The sequence below is a fragment of the Typopeltis vanoorti genome, chromosome 6 (genome assembly GCF_054136105.1).
Source record: "Typopeltis vanoorti isolate ZY-2024b chromosome 6, IOZ_Tvanoo_1.0, whole genome shotgun sequence".
NCBI lineage: Eukaryota > Metazoa > Arthropoda > Arachnida > Uropygi > Thelyphonidae > Typopeltis > Typopeltis vanoorti.
In genome coordinates this window covers 22,363,003-22,384,310 of record NC_143554.1, presented here as the reverse complement: position 1 = coordinate 22,384,310, position 21,308 = coordinate 22,363,003, and the positions used below count along the sequence as shown (strand labels likewise).

Sequence of the window (21,308 nt, the reverse complement as noted above, 5' to 3'; positions counted from 1 at the left end):
TAATATGATAACCTTTCAATAGCTTAATTGTCTCAATCATGTTCCCCCCCCCCCCCCCCCACACACACTTTGTCTTAAATCCACAAAACTATGCAGTCTGCATGCCCTCAGTCTGTCCTCATAATCAACAGTCCTGATATCAATTTTGTTATCTGCACCCACTGCAAAGTTGCTTTATCACCTTTTAAATCCTGGTGACCACGTCTGACCATAGAAATCCAGATGTGGTCTGATTAAAGATTTATATTATATAAGACCAACTTATTTACCTTTTGCAGTCAATGTCCTCCTCAACATTGTAGCAATTCTTTGAGATGTTTTCACAGCTATTTCCTCAGAACTTCAAATCTCTATCCATATTCACTTGCTTCCTCCATCTCTTCTGATATAACTGACAAAGTGAGTAGCTCATCTGTGGATTCCAAATTTTAAATCCTTACATTTAGTTGCATTAAACTGACATCCCCATCCATTTGATGACCACCTTTCCAACCTATTCAAATCCTCTTCAAGCACCAAAACATAAGCTCTATTACTAATAACCCACCTTACCTTCACATCTACAAACAGCTGTACATCTCCTTATTACTCCTGTGACAATATCATTGACATAAAGATTGAACGGTAATAGTCCCAGCACTGAACTGTGTGGAACTCCACTTGTAACCTTCCTCCTCCCTGATGATTCTCCCCCATATACAACTCATCTATCAGAGACGGTTACAAATCCAGTCCACTAACCTGATATCCATACCCATGTTATGCAACTTAAAAATCATCTTGACATATGGCACCTTGTCAGATGCCTTGAAAAAAATAAATGAAAGTGTCTGCCTTATCCTCATTCATTGCTCTTGTTATTCTATTTTAAACAGTAAACCAGATTACTAAAACAAGTATGCCTTTTAACTAATTCATGCTGGCCTGCATAAATAATATTGCCCTCATCTACTCATAATGAGCTCTTACCAATTTCTTCACAATCTTAATAATTATAGAAGAAATACAAACAGACCTAGAGTTTGATATCCCCATTCTATCATTCTTATGCAATGGTACTATCTTACCAACGGGATAGGTTTCCAGGAACCTATCCCGTTGTGCAACACTTTCATTAAACACCAAACTAATGGCATAATCAGTTCCATGGCACATTCCCATAAAACAATTGTGGAATTCCATCTAGTCCACTTGCCTTATTAACATTTAGCGTGCTTAGTGTTAGGAATACATCCTCTTCATTCACTTCATCACTCATTATCCTTCTGGGAATATAGCTTGCTGTACGAAGATGAAACACTTTAATAAAGTGATCACTAAATAGCTCAACTTCCTCATCTACTCTGGTCATCCAGTTCCTGTCTCCATTCACCAAGGTAATCTGTAGGCTATCATTTTTCCTCCTACTCACTACACACGCAAAAAAACTCCTTAGGATTCTCCTTGTATTACAGCACTAGTGTCCTCTCATATTATAATTTTTCTCTCCTTACAATGCGAATCACTTTCCTAGCCTGAGCACTGTATTTCTCATTCAACTGTTCTTTACCTCTCTTTGTCCTCCATATCTCTTTCTTTTCCAATTCCCCATTTATTTCCATTGTCATCCATTTGACTCCAAATTGCTTTATCTTCTTCACTCAAGGTATATGATCTGCATTGCTGTCATCTTTTTCTTAAGTATCTCCCATGCACTACTGACTCCTGTTCCTTCAAATTCTTTCATCCATTGCACTGCTTCAAACTGGTTTCTAAGTCTGTGATAGTTGCCTACCTTACAATTCCACATAAATTCTTTTGTTTTGATACCTTCATTGGTGAGAGTGATAATGTAGACAGCTAATGAGAGTGAGCAAACAGACATCTCAGTCACAATCAGATCTTCTGATGCTATTACCAAATCCAAAACTCTCGATCCTCATGTTCCCTCCACTACATGCAACCCAAGACAGTTGTCCCTCAAGAAATCTGAAAATCCAGTTCCCTTTTTGCTGCATGCTGTCTCCTCAGCCAAGTTTATATTACTATAGTTGAAGTCTCCCATAATGAACACTTGCCAGACTAATTTGCCTATACATTCCCTGTTCATTGCCAATTATATTCCCTGATCTGTAACAACATCCCTTTAAATATCTCGTATAAACAGTCTCACAACGTGGACTTTCAAAGCCATTGGTGTTATCTCCACTGTGATTCTTCATCCTGAGAGGATGCCATTTATCTCTGATCACGAGTCATACTCAACCACCACATTTATCCTGTTGAAATATGGTGTATTCTTCAAATCCTATTTTTGTTAGAATGTCCTCAGTTAACCAAGTTTTACTGATACCTTTGGAGAGGCAGAGTCAATCAATGCCACAAACTCATTCCCTTTATTTCTAATGTTCCTACCATTTATATATAGAAAAACCAGTGCATTCATTCATATTCATATATCCATTTTACTTTCCTTATATATCTAAATTACTTTCCTTAGTTAAATGTTTAATTAAAACAATTAAAAGCAAAACATTTAATTAAAATTGTTTAATTAAAATTTAATACTCATGTATTTTATTTTTCTGCTGTCTTTCTGGAGACCAAATGAGACATAGAGTGAAAACATTTTGGTAGAGTGGTAGGAATTTATGAATTTCATATCATGAAAGGTAAACTACACGCTTTATATAGCATCATGACTGAATAGTTACATAACATGGAAATTATTCTAGAGACAAGTCAGTATTAAACTTGTTGAATAGAGATGGTTTACCTCTCCCATCCTGGTTACATGATCTTTGGATGATGTAACCAGGATGAGAGGTAAAACATGGAATGGTAAATCATGTATCTCGCAGCCTTGATCCAGGAATCAAAAATAAAACAGCTATTTGAGATGTCTATATTTAGCCTTTCCAATGTCAATTGAGGATTTTTATTTATTTATTTTTTTGCTGGGAACTGCAGTGTTTGCTGGATTTTGAAGTGAACTTCATATTAAGTCATTTATGGGATGGTGAATTTTTCCTTGAAATAATAAAGCTTGGATAATGTTAGTAAATGTTTTTGAGTGGAATGCCTGCATTCAAGCAAATATTCTAGCAGTTTGATCAATATTCTGGTAATTTGGTGAAAGCGGATGGAGTAATCAGTGGGAATTAAATGGATATCAGCTCAGATTTTACAATAATGTGCCATGGAACTGGCAATGCTTCTGACTAGGCTGTTCAATTTAAGTCTCAGTTCTGGTAGAATTCCAAGTGAGTGGAAAGAGGGCAAAATAATTCCCTTGCATAAGCGGGGGGGGGGGGGTTCTACGACAATAGTAGCAAATTATAGACCAATTAGTATCTCAGGCGTGGTGGTCGTGGTAAAAAGTACTGGAAAAATTGGTCAAAACAAGAATTCAAGAATGAGTGAATAAGAATGATACCATATTGAGGGGTAACACACCTTGTTAATGGTTAGTCATGCCATAGTAATTTACAAAATTTTATAATAGAGTAGCAGCCGAGTTGGATTTTGCAAAGGCATTTGACAGAATACCATGGGGAACCCTGTTATGCAAATTAAAACATGGATCTGACATACTGGTTATGTAGATAAGAGGATGATTGCTGGACAGAGATCAAAAAGTAAAAGATAAAAATGTGTGCTGCAAGGTTCAGTGCTTAGACCACTGTAGGTAGAGTAATAGTTAATCAAGGTCATGTGGAGAGCTTGCAGGATGATTTCAGGATGTTTTTTGTCAGTATGGACAAAAGATAATATGCATTTTCATGTGGAGAAATGTAAAGTTGAGCATTTTGTGATAAATAATTACAAGCTGTGAGCCACATTGATGGAACTGTACTCCAGGATATAGATGAAGCTAAAGATTTAGGGATGGTGGTAGACAGTAAAGTTTAGAGGACATGTTGTGCTAAGGTTGCTGCAGTAGCTCATGAGATTACAGGAATACCTTTCTTAATGTCAATTCGATATGTGTGATAATCAGTTAGTGTGATTGAGTGAACTGATATAATTTCCTACTTTATGCGAGTGATTAATTAGTTAACGTGACTTTTTTAAGTTACGCGATATTTTTTGTCGCCAATCTGCAGCAAGCGGGAAAAGCTGGAAGTCATTAAGAGACATGAAAGTAGCTCTAGTAATACAATGATTATGTGAGACCTGGGATACAGAGAGTCTGCAGTTTGGACTATATTAAATAAGAGTAAAGAATTATTGTGCTTCTACTGCTTCTTTAAGCATGCAGATCACCTGAAATAGAAGCCATTTACTGATCGAGATGGAGCGTCTTCTCTGGATTGAGGATTATAACCAAAAAAGAATACCTCTTAATACAGGGAATATTCAGGCAAAAGCCCTATATTTTTACCTCATTGAAAGAGACCAAATTTCAACAGGAATGTGAAAGCTTTACTACGAGTTTAGGATGGTTTGACCATTTTAAAAATCGAACTGAACTGCATAACGTAAGAAAAACTAGGGAATCTGCTAGTACTGATAAAGATTCTGCAGCCAAGTTTCGTTGAGAATGGCAAAGGATAATTCAAGAGGGTGATTATGATGATCGGTAAATATTCAACGTTGATGAAATTGGTCTCTTTTGGAAGTGCATGCCAACAAAAAAATAAAAATAAACTTTCCTAGCTAAAATTGAAGCATGTCAACCAGAATACAAAGTATTTAAAGATTGTCTTATGCTCTTATTAGGAGGCAATGCAGAAGGTGACTTTAAACTCGAGCCTATGTTAGTTTATCATGAGCAAGATCTAACATTATTGAAGAAATTGGCACAATTGGAAGAGAATTTGGATTTAATGAACTGGATAATAAAGATGTGAGAAACTTTCTCAATTCCCATTCAGAACAGTTAAGCGAGAATGATCTCTTTCAACTAGAAGAACTGCAAACAGCATGCATATGAAGAAGATAATGAGTGTGAAGAAGAAGAGAATGTTGTGACTAAGAAGCTAACTGCGAAAGAACTTGAGCTAGTTTTCAATCTCGTTGAGCATGCTAAGGAAATTTTGTTGGATGCTGATCCTGATATGGAATGAAGCTTCGAAGTCCGCTGAAAGCTTGATAAAGCATTCACCAACTATTGCAAATTGCATGACAAGATGAAAAAGTCTAGCACGATTCAAACATCTTTACTTAATTTTTTTTATAAAAAAAAGTATCTCAATCAAATGTTTAGGCATGAAATAAAAATTTAAGCAATTGATTTTTATTAAATTTGACTTTATCCTCTAATATAGCTTATACTGTAGTTTTTTTTTTCAAAAGTTATGCTAACTGATGAATAAATTAATATTATTCCTATTGTTTATTGCATTCGCTTAACGCGGTTTCACTTAACGCACATTAATTGATGGATTAATTAAGCGCATTGAGTGTGATTTGCCTGTACTTGGATATTGAAGTACACACTGACAAGTAGAGATAAGGAAGTTATTCCACTTTATAAGATCTTGATATATCCGCATATGGATTATTGTGCTTAGGTCTGATATCCTGGGTTTCTTGTGATGGAGGAAGTGGTGAAGATGGTGAGTGGTCTGTGGACTGTTCCATATGAGGATAGATTAAGAGTTTGTGAATTGCAGAAGTTGGTTGATAGGAGAAAAAGGAGGGATATGGTAGAAACATTTTAGTTCCTTGAAGGATTTTATAGGATAGACGCAGGTGAAATGTTTCAGTATTTGGCTTGAGGAGTCAGAACCAGAGGTCATCCCTGGAAGTTGAATAAAGGTGTGGTTAGTAGGGGTGTGAGGACCAGATTTTTTGCACAGAGAGTTGTGAATGAGTGGAGTGCTTTGTCTGTTAATGGATTCAAGGAAAGATACGATAGATTGTGTGTATAGTTTGCAGCAGTGGTGGCCTGTGAAGCTTTAAGTGGGGGGGGTGTTCTGCCTATACAAAATAATTTTTAAAAAAATTATTTTTTTCCTAATTAGTAACCAATTTATTAATAAATAAATCTGTAAATTTATTTATTAATAAATTGGTTACTGATTAGGAAAAAGATATTTTTAAAAATTATTTTGTATAGGCAGCACCCCTACTTAAAGCTTCATGGGCCACCCCTGGTTTGCAGTCTCCCACGATGTCTTTAGACTCCATGGAGGTGCCAGTATAATAATAATAATGCTAATCAGATTTCAGGATGAAAGAACAGATCATGTAGATCATTCTGTTGATTAAAACTGAAAATGGGTGGGTGAAGGATATTCCATGTAAAAGGATATATGGGATGGTTTTGGCTCAAGTTTGAAGGGAACTGAAATCTAAAATCTTTGGAAAGAGAGCAGGTTAATAAAAGCTAAAGGGCTTTGGCAGAATGGCAGCAATTATTTGGTGTTTGGCGAGTAGGGGACAACGAGCAATAGGCATTTTACTAATTCAAGATGCAGATAGTTATTAACATCTAACCTTCATAAAGGTCGAGACTCATTGTGAGAGGCTCATATGCTCCCATGCAAAAAGATCATCAAATTGTACCCTAAACCCATTAAGTTTCTGCACTAACCACACTCAGGCAATGCATCCCACAAAAAACCTGTTTCTCATTCATACCCTCTTTTACAGCTTCCAGGAATGCCCCCCCCATCTCCCTCTACTCTATGAAAAAATTTCTATATTAATCTGGTAAGAACCCTGTAACTTGTCTCCATCATATCCCTTCTCCTTTTCTATTCACAAGGTTCTGCAATTTGCATTCTTTCAATCTCATTATATCTGACATTTCATGACACTGACTTAGTGGCAAGTTTATGGAATGGAAATTGATGGAAAACAAGGTGACCAATTCTGCTCACAGTAGTCCATAGGTGGCCTTATATAAGAAAACTATAACCTCTTTGTTTTTGCACGTCAATATCTTCATAATTATCATAATCAATCCTTTGGAATGCTCATACAATTTTAGCATTGTGATCCCTAAACTTCATCTGTCCACTCCCAGATCTCTTCCACCTCCTTCAAAATTTCTCAATTAACTGTATATTCTGCATCCCAAACTTACCTATCAAATTTACCCATTTACAGTAAACCAACAGTTCTACTCAGTCTGTTGAAATTCTCCAGCACAGTCACGGCATCTGCTTTACTTCTCATAGTTCTTTCCAGTTTTGCATCATTGGCAAACAGCTGCACTTCTCTAGACCAGCCAGTCCCAATGCAAGTAAATGTACAAGTTAAACAGTAAATTCCAAAACGGTCCTTGTGGTGCTCTAGTAACTTTCCTCTTTTGGAATACCACTCCTCCACACACAACCTGCTGATACTTTTCTGATATCTAGTCAGCTATTCAGCTTATTAGTTTGCTATCTAATCTCATTTGTTTCAATTTAGTTCCCAGCTTGTCATGTGGCAGTCTGCCAAAGGCATTTGAAAATCCAAGTATATCACTGTATTATGCATCTTCTTTATTCAGGGAATTTGTCACGTTGTAATACATATGCAGATTACTAAAGCATGACCTTCCCATACTCATGCTGAGCATAATAAGGAATATTGCTATTATCAGCCCATTTCTGAATTGCAGTCCTCACCAACTTCTCTGATACCTTAACAACTCAAGACACATAGATTGATTTTTTTTAACCTCAGTCTTATCCTCCCATTTGTGAAGTGGACTAGTTTTTCACATCTTCCATTTCTTTGACTCTCCCTGTTGCAAGACTCTTGTTCAACAGGTGTGCCAAAGGTGCTGTCAATTCCCTAGAACAGGGGTTCTTAACCTGGTTATGGTTGTGGGCCATTCACAATTGGGAAGAGAATGGTGGGCACCAATGTTTTTTTTTTTTTCCTATGAAAATTTGTACTTCCTTATCATATCAAGTGATAACAATTAACAAAGTAATTAACTATGAAAGTGGGATAAATACATATGTAACATTTATTATATGACTAAATTAAACCATTGCACAATAAGCAAAAACATTTCTCTTTGCTCTGGATAAAGCAGTCTTCTTCCCAGTTGTTGAATTTATAGGTTTCATTATTTATTTGAATTACTCATTTTGAGGCAAAATTTTTTAAACAAGAGAAAATACATATGGTCGAAGTGTGCGGATTACCCCTCCCCCCTCAAGTGCATAGTTGCCAGTAGACTAAATACATAAAACATATGCACAAAATTGGCACTAGTAACACTCGCACTCAAAGACAGAAGAATTACAAAATGTTCGTAATATAAATGTTTAACGTTTTTTACAATTTCAATAAATATTATTATTAGGAGAAGATTTATATTTTACAGTTTTAATTTAATTTTTTTTCTTATTTAATAATTGATAGCAGGTGCATGCAAATAGCTCCATGGGTGCATTTGTGCCCACAGGCATAGGGTTGAGAACCACTGCCCCAGAGCATTCCTTCAAGACTTGATGTATTGTCAAGTCCTCCCTTATTAACATCAAGTCTGCCTAATTCCTTATCTCCTGCTCATTCCCCATCAGTCCCTGCTCCACCATATCCTCAACACTCCAACTTCTTATGATGTTGCCTTCATGAGGATGAAATATGCTGATAAATTGCTCATTGAATACTTATAGTATATCCTCAGTTACCAATCTTTGTGTCATCAACTAGCATCATTTTCCAGTCATTTTTTTTTTTCTGTTTGCCACATATTGAAAAAACTCAGTAGGATTTTTCTTTGCTTGATTGACTAATTTCTTCTCATACTGCACTTTTGCTGTCTTCAACTGAGTTACCTTCCTGGCTTGCTTTGTACTCTTGTGTTACCTCCATATGCCTTCTTCATCCATTTCATGCTTAATCTCTTCATTCATCCCTTTTGCTCTTACTTTATATAGTATTTTAACCTTTGGCATACACTCGAATATTGCTGCTGTTAAATAGCTCTTGAATAATGTGCAAACAGAATGTCTCAATTTCTCTTTACACGTTATAGCTTCTAGTTCTCTCTTAAGCTTTTCATAGTTGCTAGCCTTGTGTTTCCACATCCCTTCTTCACAGAAGTTATTTTTCTAGTGTTATAGCCATGAATGCTTGATTTTATAGCAATTCCATATGGAAATTGAGAGGGCAAGGAGAAAATGCATTGCAGTTTCATCTAGCTTTTGTATATTTTTCCCTTTCCATGATACCTTCTAATAGTACCTTCAACACTTTAGCCAATAGCTTCAATCCCTATAATATAAACAAAATATTGTGTTCCCCATCCCACCTGTAACTGACACACACATCATGACTATTAGACTATTTCCATCTCTTAATTCAGGGTATATCAGAGGATAAAGCCAAGTTCTCTGCACATGTAATCTCCATATCACTACTTATTAAGCCTTCTGAGGTTGCTTGTTGGAGAGTGGGCATCCACATATGGCTTTATGATGGGTAGGGGAGCTCTGATGTGTTGAATCAAACTCCTCTTTCTGAGAATAAAATTTCATGTTTTCAGGACTCAAGCCCCAACCACCTATAAAACTCACAGAAACATCAACAGAAAACCAAACTAAGAAACAGAAGGGCATCGTTGACCATTGGACTCAAGTATGGAGAATGAGAGATTTCCAAATTAGGGGCAGTGTCATGCAACCAAATTTGTTTGATGTGTTACCTAATGCAGAAACAGAATGAAGTAGATTGAAATGCTGCTTTTTGCATTCTCACTTGCATATTACTTGCTAATGCCAACAAAGCTGTTTGTGCACTAGAAGAGTACCTTGTAATGATGCTGAACACTGACTTTTGGATGATCCTTTCAGATATCCAACACTTCAGCAGCCAAAGAATTTTGCCTTCAAGCCAGAATCAGTTAGTGCACTTGCTTCTCACCATAGCTCTCACTTGCACCTAAAAGCAGTTTATTATTATTATTATTATTAAACAAGACCTCTGGAGTCAAAGACTCATCTGGGAGGTCCTTTTATCTCACACACACACACACACACATCTCATCATACCATGTCTTAAACACACTCAAACTCCTTGAAGACGCCACACTCTTAGGCAAGGCATTCCAATCATTCACAACTCTGCACGAAAAAAACCTGGATCTCGCTCCCCTACTCACACCCTCTTTGTACAGTTTCCAGGAATGACCTCTGGTTCTCCCCTGATCTCCCACTATTCTCTGTAGAACTTCTCAACCATTGATCTTATAACAACCCCTTACCAACTTGTAGGTCTCTATCATATCTCCCCTCCTCCTTCTCTCCACTAGACTCTGCAAATTACATCTTCTCAATCTTTCCTCATACTCGACATTCCAGAGGTCAGAAACTACCTTAATTAGTCTCCTTTGGACCCTTTCCAACATCTCTTCATCCTTCTGAAAACTTGGTGACCAAATCTGGGCACAATAGTTCGTGTGGCCTAATCAAAGCTTTATACAATGGAACAAGAACCTCCCTACTTCTACATGTCACTGTCCTCCGCATCATTCCTAGAAGTCTTTTTGTGTTGTCTTCACAATTTTGGCGATGTGTCTCCTAAATTTTAGATCCTTATCCACTATCACCCCCAGATCTCTCATTTCTTCCACTTCCAACAATATACTCTCACCAATCATAAATTCTGCATCCCATCTTTGTTTTCCAAATTTTAAAACCTTACTTTTTGCAACATTGAACTCGTATCCCCATCTGCTTGCCCAATCACTCAATCTATTCAAGTCCTCTTGCAAGGCCACAACATCTTCACTACTCTTTATGGTTCGTCCCAACTTTGCATCATCTACAAACAACTGAATATCTCCATCCAAACCCTCGCCAATATCATTAATATACAAGTTAGAGTAATGGCCCTAAAACAGACCCTCTGAGGCACTCCACGAGTGACTTTCCTTTTCCTGGATATCGCACCCCATCAGATAGCCAGTTTCCAATCCAATGCACCAATCTAATATCCAACCCCATCTGCTCTAGTTTGACTGTCAACTTATCATGAGGTACTCTATCAAAAGCTTTTGCAAAATCCAAGTATATTACTGTGTATCCTTCTCCTCTGTCCAAGGAAGCAGTCACTTTATTGTAATAAGTAAGTAGATTACTAAAACATGACCTCCCTTTAGCAAATCCATGTTGTCCATCAAAGATTATACCATTGTTGTCAACCCAACTCTGGATCCTAGTTCTCACAAGCTTCTCCAACAACTTAACCACAACACCTGACACAGAGATAGGCCTATAGTTTGATGCTCGAGTTCGATCACCTCCTTTATGAAGTGGCACAATCTTGCCCTCCTTTCACTCTTTAGGAACTTGACCAAGTGCAAGACTCTTATTAAATAATATGTCAAGGCAGGTGTCAACTCTTTGGCACATTCCTTCAGAATACGCAGTGATATATTATCAAGTCCCAGAGCCTTATATCTAGTTTACTCAACTCCGCAAACACCTCTTGCTCACTTACAGTCAGTCTCTCCTCCCCATCATCAACTGCTCTCAATCTCTCCATGAAGTCACATTCACGAGATTGAAAGATCTTTATGAACTGCTCATTAAGTATCTCCACCACACATTCTGCATCAGCTGTCTTTATACCATTTCCTCCAATCAATGTCATCCTTCCATAATGCTTCTTTCTTTTGCTGGCTACATATCGAAAGAATTCCCTAGGGTTCTTTTTGGCTTCATTAGCTAACTGCTGTTCATACCTCTCTTTAGCTACTCTCACCAACCAAGTCACACTCCTTGCCTGGTCTTTGTAGACCTCATGAAATTGGTTACTTCCACTTCTCTTATGCTGCCTCCCCAATGCCCTTTTTCTCTGTATCGCATGCTTAATCTCTATTCATCCATCTCACACCTACCTTATTTAATCTTCTCACCCGTGGTATACATTTAGACATTGCATCTACTAAATAGTTTTTGAAATTCCTCCAAGCTGCATTGATCTCTTTCCCAGCTAACTCCTCATTCCATGCTACACCTGCAAGCTGTCTGCTGAGCTCTTCATAATCACCCCCCCCCCCTTGTAGTTCCACATATACCCTTTTTTCACAGGGGTCCTTGCACTGCTGGCAAACACCCAGGTAATCACCTCATGGTCACTTTCACCAATTGGTGGATGATTTGACACCTCATTTATAATTACGTCCTCCGATGAGATGACCAAATCCAAGACCCTTAATCCTCGTGTGCCCTCTGTTACATACTGTCTGAGGTAGTTATCCCTCAAAAACTCGAGAAACTCATTTTCTTTACTTCCAGTTATCTCTTCATTCCAATCTATATTGCCATAATTAAAATCACCCATAATGATCACCCTTTTCTTATTTGCTTGGCTTATTTGACTATACATTTCACTATCACCACCATCCACATTACCAGGTCTATAACAACATCCCACCAAGTATTTGATTCTATTCATCTCTATCTCACACCATACTGCCTCAAAACTACTGGCCCTATTTCTCTCTTGCATCTCTATCTTGTATGGACATAACTCTTTCTCTATCATCAATAGCACTCCCCCTCCCTTTTTATCCCTTCTATCCTCACGAAACACATCATACCTTTCCATCTCTATTCCTGTCAGGATGTCGTCCTCATCTAACCATGTCTCACTTATTCCGACAATCTTTGGGTAAACAGATGCAATTAGTGCAACCATTTCATCTGCCTTGTTTCTTATACTTTTAGCATTGGTATACAAACACAACAGCTCATTTCTGGATCTACAGCTAGTTCCACTGATACCACTCACTCGATGCGATCTCTCCACGCTGGAATGGGGCCATTTCCCTTTCTGCCTCTTCATTCTAGAAGAGGCAGAAAGGGAAATGTTGCAATTCCAACTGTTTCCTCTTGATCCCTGGTCATCCCATTTCTTTCCTGCCTACACATGCTCTCACCTCCTCTTGGAGCATCCACCTTTCTCATGCTGTGTACTCCTGTCCACTCTTAGCCTCCCCGTTTCCCTGCTCCTCTTGCACACCCATTCTCTCATTTTCTATACATATACCACTCACTTCCCCATTCATTTCCATTTCTTCAATCTCTCCTGTCTTACTCTCCTACTCTTCCACATCACTCCGCTCTCGATCTGATTCATTTTCTCTATTCACTTCTCTTCCTTCCAGCAGCAGTCTCTCCAAGCGACTCGCACCATAACCACTCAAATGCATTCCATCGCTCCCATACAGCCCACTTCGTCCCTCAAACTCATTCCACACATTAACAAACTGTACTCCCATCTCCTCACACATTTCAGCCAGAATATCATTCATAATCCTTGCTCTCTGCCTCATTTCACCACAATCATAAATGGGCAACACACTGACTACCCTTCCTGTCACACTATTCTCTTTTATCTTTCCAAGCAGTCTCCTTGCATTCATTTTGACATGCTCTTTGTTCTCTCTCAAATCATTTGTACCAATTAATACAATTAACTCTTTTGCTCGCTCCCACCTCATATCCAATGCCTCAATCACTGTACTCATTTTACCTTCTGGAAAACATACCTTGTGCATTTTATTCTCTAGCACACCTTTAATAATGTAGTCGCCATACAACACCACTCGCTAACTCTTTCATGCCATCATGATTTATTTTAATAGTTTTGACCTGAATTTTCTCAATTTCATTCCGCATCCATTTCATATCTTGCCTCATCCAATCCAATTCACCTTCCAAATCTCGCGACACATTCTCTCTATCATTAAATCTTTCTAACTCTCGACCCCGTCTTCTCACTTTCCCTCTCATTCATCATTCTTTGTTTCCGTACTTTTGGTCCAACATACGTGCAACTTTCACTATCATTCATTCTTTTTTCGCTATCATTTATTCTTTCGATTTTTTTCACTTGCGATTTCTGCATCACACCATTTCTACTTTCATTCGTTTCTCTCAATTTCGTTTCTTTCTGCCTCGCTTTCGTCCCTTTTAACATCCGCTACGGTTTTCAAATCGCTCGTTTTCTTTTTTCCTGATTTTTTTAACATTTTTTCGCCTCTCTTTCAAACGTGCACTCGTGACACAATCGGTACTAACACTTTCTGTCATCAGTTTCATATTTGCATTCATCAGTTCCTTGTTCAGATCACACTTCGCACACACCCTTCTTCCATCTGCACTAAACATCCACAAATCATTTATGTAATCGAAGGAATACATATAACAGACCTTACACTTAACGAAACAACTGAAATCTAAATTAAAATCATGGTATGACAATGCTGCTGCCATTTTTTTTTCCTCTCTGCAGGTTACTAGGTCTAATAATAACGATTTTGTATTTTAGTTTAGGCAAGAAAAATCCCCCACACTAATAATACCGGTAGTGTACAACGTTTACAGCTGCTCTTACTCAAACAATTACGCATATATACTTAATTATTCCTAGTGAAACTTATCTGAATCAGGAGCTCTTCAAATCGCGTCCGCAGTGCTTGGCTCACTAGTGCCCTCGAAGTTCCTTCAGAAGAAATTGATTCAGATTCAATGTGGGATTCTTAGTCTATTTATTCATATTTCTAACAATATCAGACTGGATGTGGATGTTGTAAATGTAAAACAAGCAAAATCACTAAAGAGTAACCTCATCCATAAAATATGAAGCACTACAGGAAATGAAGAGAACAATGGAATGAGAATTACTAAATCAGATAAGGGGAATGCTACAATAGTTGTAACCCATGATCAGTACACTTTAAAATTCTTGCCTCTTTAAGTAAAGAGGCAGACTATGATCTTACCCAAAACATAGATCAGATCACTTCAGACCCCCTTCAAAAGGTTGCTTCCAGGCCTTTTGAAATTACCAATAAACTAAAGCCATGCAATTCTATATCTGTTTTTGTTCTCCTGGTCATATAGGCTATGAAACTCATAAACAGTATATGCCATTATGTCCAATTGCACACGGCATTGATTCACCCACATACAAATTAGCCAAAGTGCTTTGCCAAATATACTGGCAAAATCCCTTCACGCATGAACTGGCCCTCTTTAAAGCCAAAGTAGAAAACCTTGCACTCCAACACACTAACATAGTCAGTATTGATGTCTCTTCTGTGTTCATTAATGTCCCACTTGATACTTCGGACAATCTGAATATCCTCATGTATCTCAGCCCTGTTAAGTTCATGAAATTGGGCTAGCTTGTTCTCCAAGGAAAATTTGCAGATGGGACAGCTACAGGCCCTTTTTCTCCTCCCTTTCAATTTCATGGAGATTTTTGAAGAGAGAGCTTTAAAATCTGCCCCACACAGACCCACTGTTTTGCTATGCCTTTCCTGAATGCTCCTAACATATGTAATCAATCAAACTCCCAGGATCTAGTAGTTCACCATAAAAAAGAAAACAATTCTTTCCTTCCACAGAATTCCTAACATTCTGTTTATAACCCCCCCCCACACACACACACTGCTAGATATAGTCAGTCATCTCCCAAAGTATGGATTTATTAAAAGCATGGGGCTAAATTAATTAGTTCAGATAACAGTGCCATCAACATTTCACCTAAATAGTGCCCCTAGTGGGCTAAAATGGATGTTTTTGGCTGATGTATATGAAGGATTAGAGCTTTCCAAATTTTTGAATGGTTTCATGCAACTGAATTTGAGGTTGGGTAGTTTAAGGTAGAAGCAGATTCAAGGAATTTCTCATATTTACATTTGCTGCAGTGGAGTGGTGGCTTTCCAGTATATCCTGTGGCAGGTTGTCCAAAGCATGGTTAGCAAGTCCTGACTGGCTGTAGTGCTAGAAACTGATACTTATTATTATTACGTGACGCCTCCAATGATTCAAATGACTCATTGTTCTTATGTTAAGCAATTCTGATGTTGGCTGCCCTGCCATAGTAGGATAGTTTACAACTGCATGGATCTGGTAGGTCTAGGGACTGTGACTTGTCTTTGCTGAAGCAGATAAAAATGAATTTTTATTTTACAGGTTCTGTAAGTCGTTGTAAGGGTTTTATTATTATTAAAGATATGTATACAGATATATACATCTGTATACAAAACGGTAATAACTTTAGTGTAGTCTTTGTTCTGGAGGAGGGGAGGAGGTTGGAATTCAATATTTTTTGGATATAGTGGGAATTGTAGCCATTGGTTACAATTCCCACCATTTGTGATATTTCTCTGCCACATGTGCTTGATGTGGTAGTGGAGATTGTGAGAATAAAGACTTTAGGAGCAAATAACTGAAATCCTCTAAGGAAGACTATATAGCATACTCCTGAGCATGCCAAAGGTGGAGGGATGAAAAGGAGATACATTGCTTTATTTATTTATTTTTTTTTTTGTATCACCTGTCAGGAGGTGAAGAGACAGTATTCCACAAAATTAGCAACAATATGTGATAAAGCTAAAGTTTTAATAATGGAATACCGTGAGCAGACATATAAATACAAAATTAATAACGGAAAAACTTACGAAAAAAGATTATTTAATAGTATAATTTTTGTATGTGTGTCACAGGCATCTTCAATACATTTTAAGCTCAAATTAAACAATAACTGACAATTCCAAAAAGTGCCACCTAAGTAGCTAGTGTAAGATAACTAAAAAGGTCAATAAATTTCCTAAAAAAAAAAAACAAATAAACAAACAAATAAACAAATATACATATACATATATACAGGGTGTTCCGGATAAATTTGACATATTTATAATTAATTATATTTTTCCGTAAGTTACATGTATTAACACACACTTCTCTTCATTTAAAAGTTTGGACCCTTCTTCATTCATATACAAGATGTCAGAAAGGATGGATAGCTGGAACCCACCTGAATCATGGAAGAGAATAACTTGTATCATGATAATTCGTGCCCGCCATCAAAATAAGGATATTACGACTGCTGCCCAATGCTCCCTGAATACAGTAAAAACAATCAGGCATGAACTAGAGACTTGCAATGGTGACTACGAGGATGTAGCAAGAAGAAAGATCCCTAGCAGACGATCTGATTGCGTTCGTACAGCAGAATTCCTCGCAAATCTGCAGGAACAGGTGTTGAAGAACCCTGGCATTGGAATTCGGGCTTTGTTCGTGGAGTTGCTAACTGTAGTCAAGCCCTGGATAACAAGGGTAGCCAATGGTAGGCCGTATGTATGGCAGCAGGATTCGGCCCCTTGCCACACCTCTGGGAAAAGTCAAAAATGGTTGTCTGAAAATTTCTACGACTTCACCAGTCCAAATGTTTGGCCTCCAAACTCCCCAGACCTTAACCCCATGGATTATTTTGTATGGGGCGCAGTTGAAAAAGACACCAATCGCACTTCCAGTAATACAAAAGCCCAGTTAATGGATAAAATTAAAACAGTTTTTGCGGCCCTTCCCAGGGAGACTGTAGCATCAGCTTGTTCGAGGTTCCGAAGCAGAATTGAAGCTGTGATCGATGCTAATGGTGGTTATTTTGAGTAAATCTTGTTGATAGTATTGTAATTAACTCTGCCTGTAATGTTTTTTTGTCAATTCATTAAATTTAATAGATACAAAGAAGATTTTCTTTTTCCTTACGAAACTGTCAAATTTATCCCGAACACCCTGTATATATATAATACAATAAAAAGTTAGGAGAGATTAGCTGATTTATAAAGTACTATCTCCCATATAGGGGATAGACTTAAACCATCAAATCTGTTTAAGTTAGGAGAGTGAAGTAAAGTTTCATGTTTCTTTATAAAGCCATTCCATGAGGAACTGACTTTTGTGAAGGACTCTTGTCTTTTTCCAATGAACTCTGTCTAGTGATGATGGCATGTTATTATACAAGTCCAGACTGTTCAGGTTCAAGGTAATTGAATATAAGACTGGTGTTCTTCTAGCTGAATAGAGGCAGATCTTCCTGTTGGTCCAAAATAAGATAATCCACAAGAGCAAGGAATCTGGTAGACACCTGGATAATTAAGATGTGGAAGCTTGTTCTTAGGAGAAGTGAGAAAGGTGGAGACCTTTCTGAACTATCGAAAGGCAACAAAAATATTCAGTGGTTTTAAAACTTTTGCTATACATTCACTGATGCCTTGTACATAAGGGATAGGAATGCATGTTATTTCCTCTGTATTTGAAGAGAAAGACATATTAAAACCACTCAAAGCTCTTTTGATGAAGGAATTCTTATGTCCATTAGATAGAAAGGAAGAAGTAATATATTGCAGTTCTTTCTGTAATAGATCGTCTGAAGAACAAAAGGAGTGGGCCCGATGAACCAGTGTTTTAATAGTTCCTGCCTTTTGACTGGGATGGTGATGAGATTCAGCATGGATATAATGGCCTGTATGAGTCTTCTTTCTATAGACTGAGAAAGATCTAAAAAGGCTAACTGCTTATTTGATTCTACTTCTAGGGTAAACTGGATCCTTGGATGAAGTGCATTTAACTTAGTGAGAAACTGTTGAAGTTCATCAGAAGAGCCATTCCATATAGCAAAAACATCATCAACATATCTGAACCAATGAGTAGGTCTGGGAGAAATGTTGTCAAAGATAAGCTGCTCAAAATGTTCCACAAAGAAGTTGGAGATAGCAGGAGAAAGAGGATTACCCATTGCTGTTCCTTCAATTTGTTGATACAACTTATTTTTAAAGGAAAAATAACCAGGAAAAATAATCTGAGTTTTCAGATAAAGGAACATTTGTAAATAAAGAAACATCTAAACTGATCTAATCATGATATCTGAAACGTCCAAATGAAGATATGAAATTTTATTTTTGAAATCCGAAGTATTTTTTATATAAGTATCAGTTCTTCTAGTTGAAGAAGTGAGTAAATTTGTATTTGTAATAAAGCTTCTTACTCCAAGAATGGAACATTAAAGAAAGTGTCAGTCAAAACATTGAAATATTATGTCACTCCTGCCTCTTCAGACAATTACAATCCCTGAATGGTATGACTTCCTTGTTTATGTTCTTAGAGTGAATTAAAGAGAAAAATTGATAGGAATTCACTCCTGAGGAATATAGTCCTACTACTTACATTGTCTTAGAAGAAAGAAAAATGCAACGTACAATACAGAGGATCAAAGACATGCTTCAGATCATTTAATAGATGCCTGTTATCAGATAGCATGGATATCTCAACTAAGAGAGGTTATGTAAACCTATCATGTTTTAGTACTGTGAGTGAATTAAATGCCAATCTCAACCCCCCCCCCCCTAGTAGTGACCTCAGCTTCTTTCAGACTGGCCACTAATTAGTACATTGAGGTTCTTGCAGTTGTTGGCCTGGAGAGTAGAGAGACTATTCAGTTTTCCAACTAGTCTGTAAATGCCCATTCCACATTCTGTTTCAGTCTTTTATAGTATGATCTACATCTTTAAATGCATCTAAAGAAATGAAGAAAAGAGCTGAAATAATTCTGATTTTTAAATCAAAATCTTATTTCAAAAACAGATAAATGTCTATTATTTTATACTAATCGGGAAACCGTGTTGGCATGATTAAATTTCAGAGGGTAACGATTTCATAACCTTTGATTTGAGTTGCCTTAATTCTAAAGACAAAAGTGTCTGTACAGTAAACCTTAAATGCTACATATGAGTTTAGAAATCATTTTGCTGGTTAGATAGTTAGAATGATTCAAGAGTTTTTGATAACTGATGGTTTGGTTATTTGAAGGTCATATAATCGAGAGGTTATTGTATTTCTCTTTTCATTAATGCTTTTCATTACAGGTTTCAGTTGCCTTCCAACTTGTTACAACTTATTAGTTCTTAGTGACCAGGAAGTAATTCAGAATATGGAGAGAACTTAATGTCTGAAAGTAGTCATTCTGTAAGTGAATGAGCATACAAATGATGAGATCATATCTTAGGTGCTTCAAGTGAATCTCACATATGAAAGGCTGTAAGCCAGAACAAGAGGTCATCCCTGTAAGTTGGGTCAGAGTGTGGTTAATAAGGGGGTGTGAGGAATATTTTTTTGCTTGGAGTGTGATGAATGAATGCATCAGTTGTAAGTGACTTGTGGTGCCCATGAATTATTTCATTGAGTATAATTCATGCCACTGGCTTCGTATCCGTAGTTCGCTGTTATGTTTCATCAAATGGTTTTTTGCAAAGTCCAGCAGCATCATGGTGTAGCCATTTCTCTTATCTAATTTTGCTGTCACTCCTATAACATGTTAACTTATTAGGTCAGGACCCAACTTTTACAAAGCTGTGCTTATGCCCATTCCCTTCAGACTCCATGGAGGCTAGGAAGTAATTCTACATGGTTAAAGTAATACTATGTGGAAAAACAATGCCTAAAGCTAATAATTAACTAAATTTATGTACGTAATTTGATTAATAAACCAAAATTTTGCTACTTCATGGGCTCAGATATATTCAGCATATGCACATTAGTAGGAAGGCAAATGCAGACTTTGTAAATAAAAGCATGTCTGATGCCCTGTATGTATGCTGTGTTGATGCTTGCTGTTGGTCTAAAAATAGTCTTCCAGATTTTTAGTGTGATACAGCCATGTAGTGATGTGGGGATTCCAGAAATATTGCTTTAAATCTGTTTGTGTATGGGAGCAACATTTTCTTCCATTGGATCCTGTAATTCATATCCATGTTCAATGATATAGTCTGCTACTGTTGAATGACTGTAGTGTAGATCGATGTATTTTCTGTTATCTTCATGGCTATTGTCAAATCTTTTCATTTGTCTGAAGTATTTAAGCTTGCAACAGCAAGGAATACTATAGACCCTAGTAGGGTCCTGGTGGTGGTGGAGGGATGATTATGTGAGAGCTTAGGGTAGCTAATTTTTGGTAAGTCCCAAAGGTTGTTATACTTTTTAAGGAATCTGTACAATTTTTTCAGGTGTCCTAAATGTAGAGGATGGCAGTAGTTTTTTTTCTGTGATTTCCTCCAGTTGTTTCCCCATAGCTGTTTTGTTGCTATATATATATATATATATATATATATATAAGCTCTCAACTTATTCAAATAATGTCCCATCCTCTTTCTTCATTCTACATAATCATTTTTTTAAACATTATTCCCTCTACTGTATTCTCGAGTGAGTACAATCCTGAGCTTTTCAAGAAATACAAATTCTTTTATCTCTTCCAACTTTATTATTGTTATTATTACAGGACACCTTCAGGGAGTCCTTTGACTCATCGACGGAGGGCACCTACTATACAATTGTCTTCACCAACTACACCAGCACCATCTACTGGCCACCACTAGCATTTCCACAGACAGTCACAAACATCCGTGCCCATGGCGGGATTTGAACCTGCAGCCTTTTGGCTGGACAGTGGGTATGCTAACCACTCGACCAACCAGGCGTATAGCATTAACAAAATGTAAACAAGGTATAAAATAAAAAATCATATTGTAAGTGAAATTTTTTCAAGAAAGTTTTGCATAAAAATATTTTTCTAAT

At 37.2% G+C, this 21,308-nt stretch overlaps 1 protein-coding gene across 1 annotated transcript in view; it reads left to right on the top strand.

The window, feature by feature from the left end:
* LOC150105334 (tyrosine decarboxylase-like) overlaps positions 1-21,308 on the top strand; it is a 311,867-nt gene that overhangs the window by 99,697 nt on the left and 190,862 nt on the right. The window lies entirely within an intron of this gene.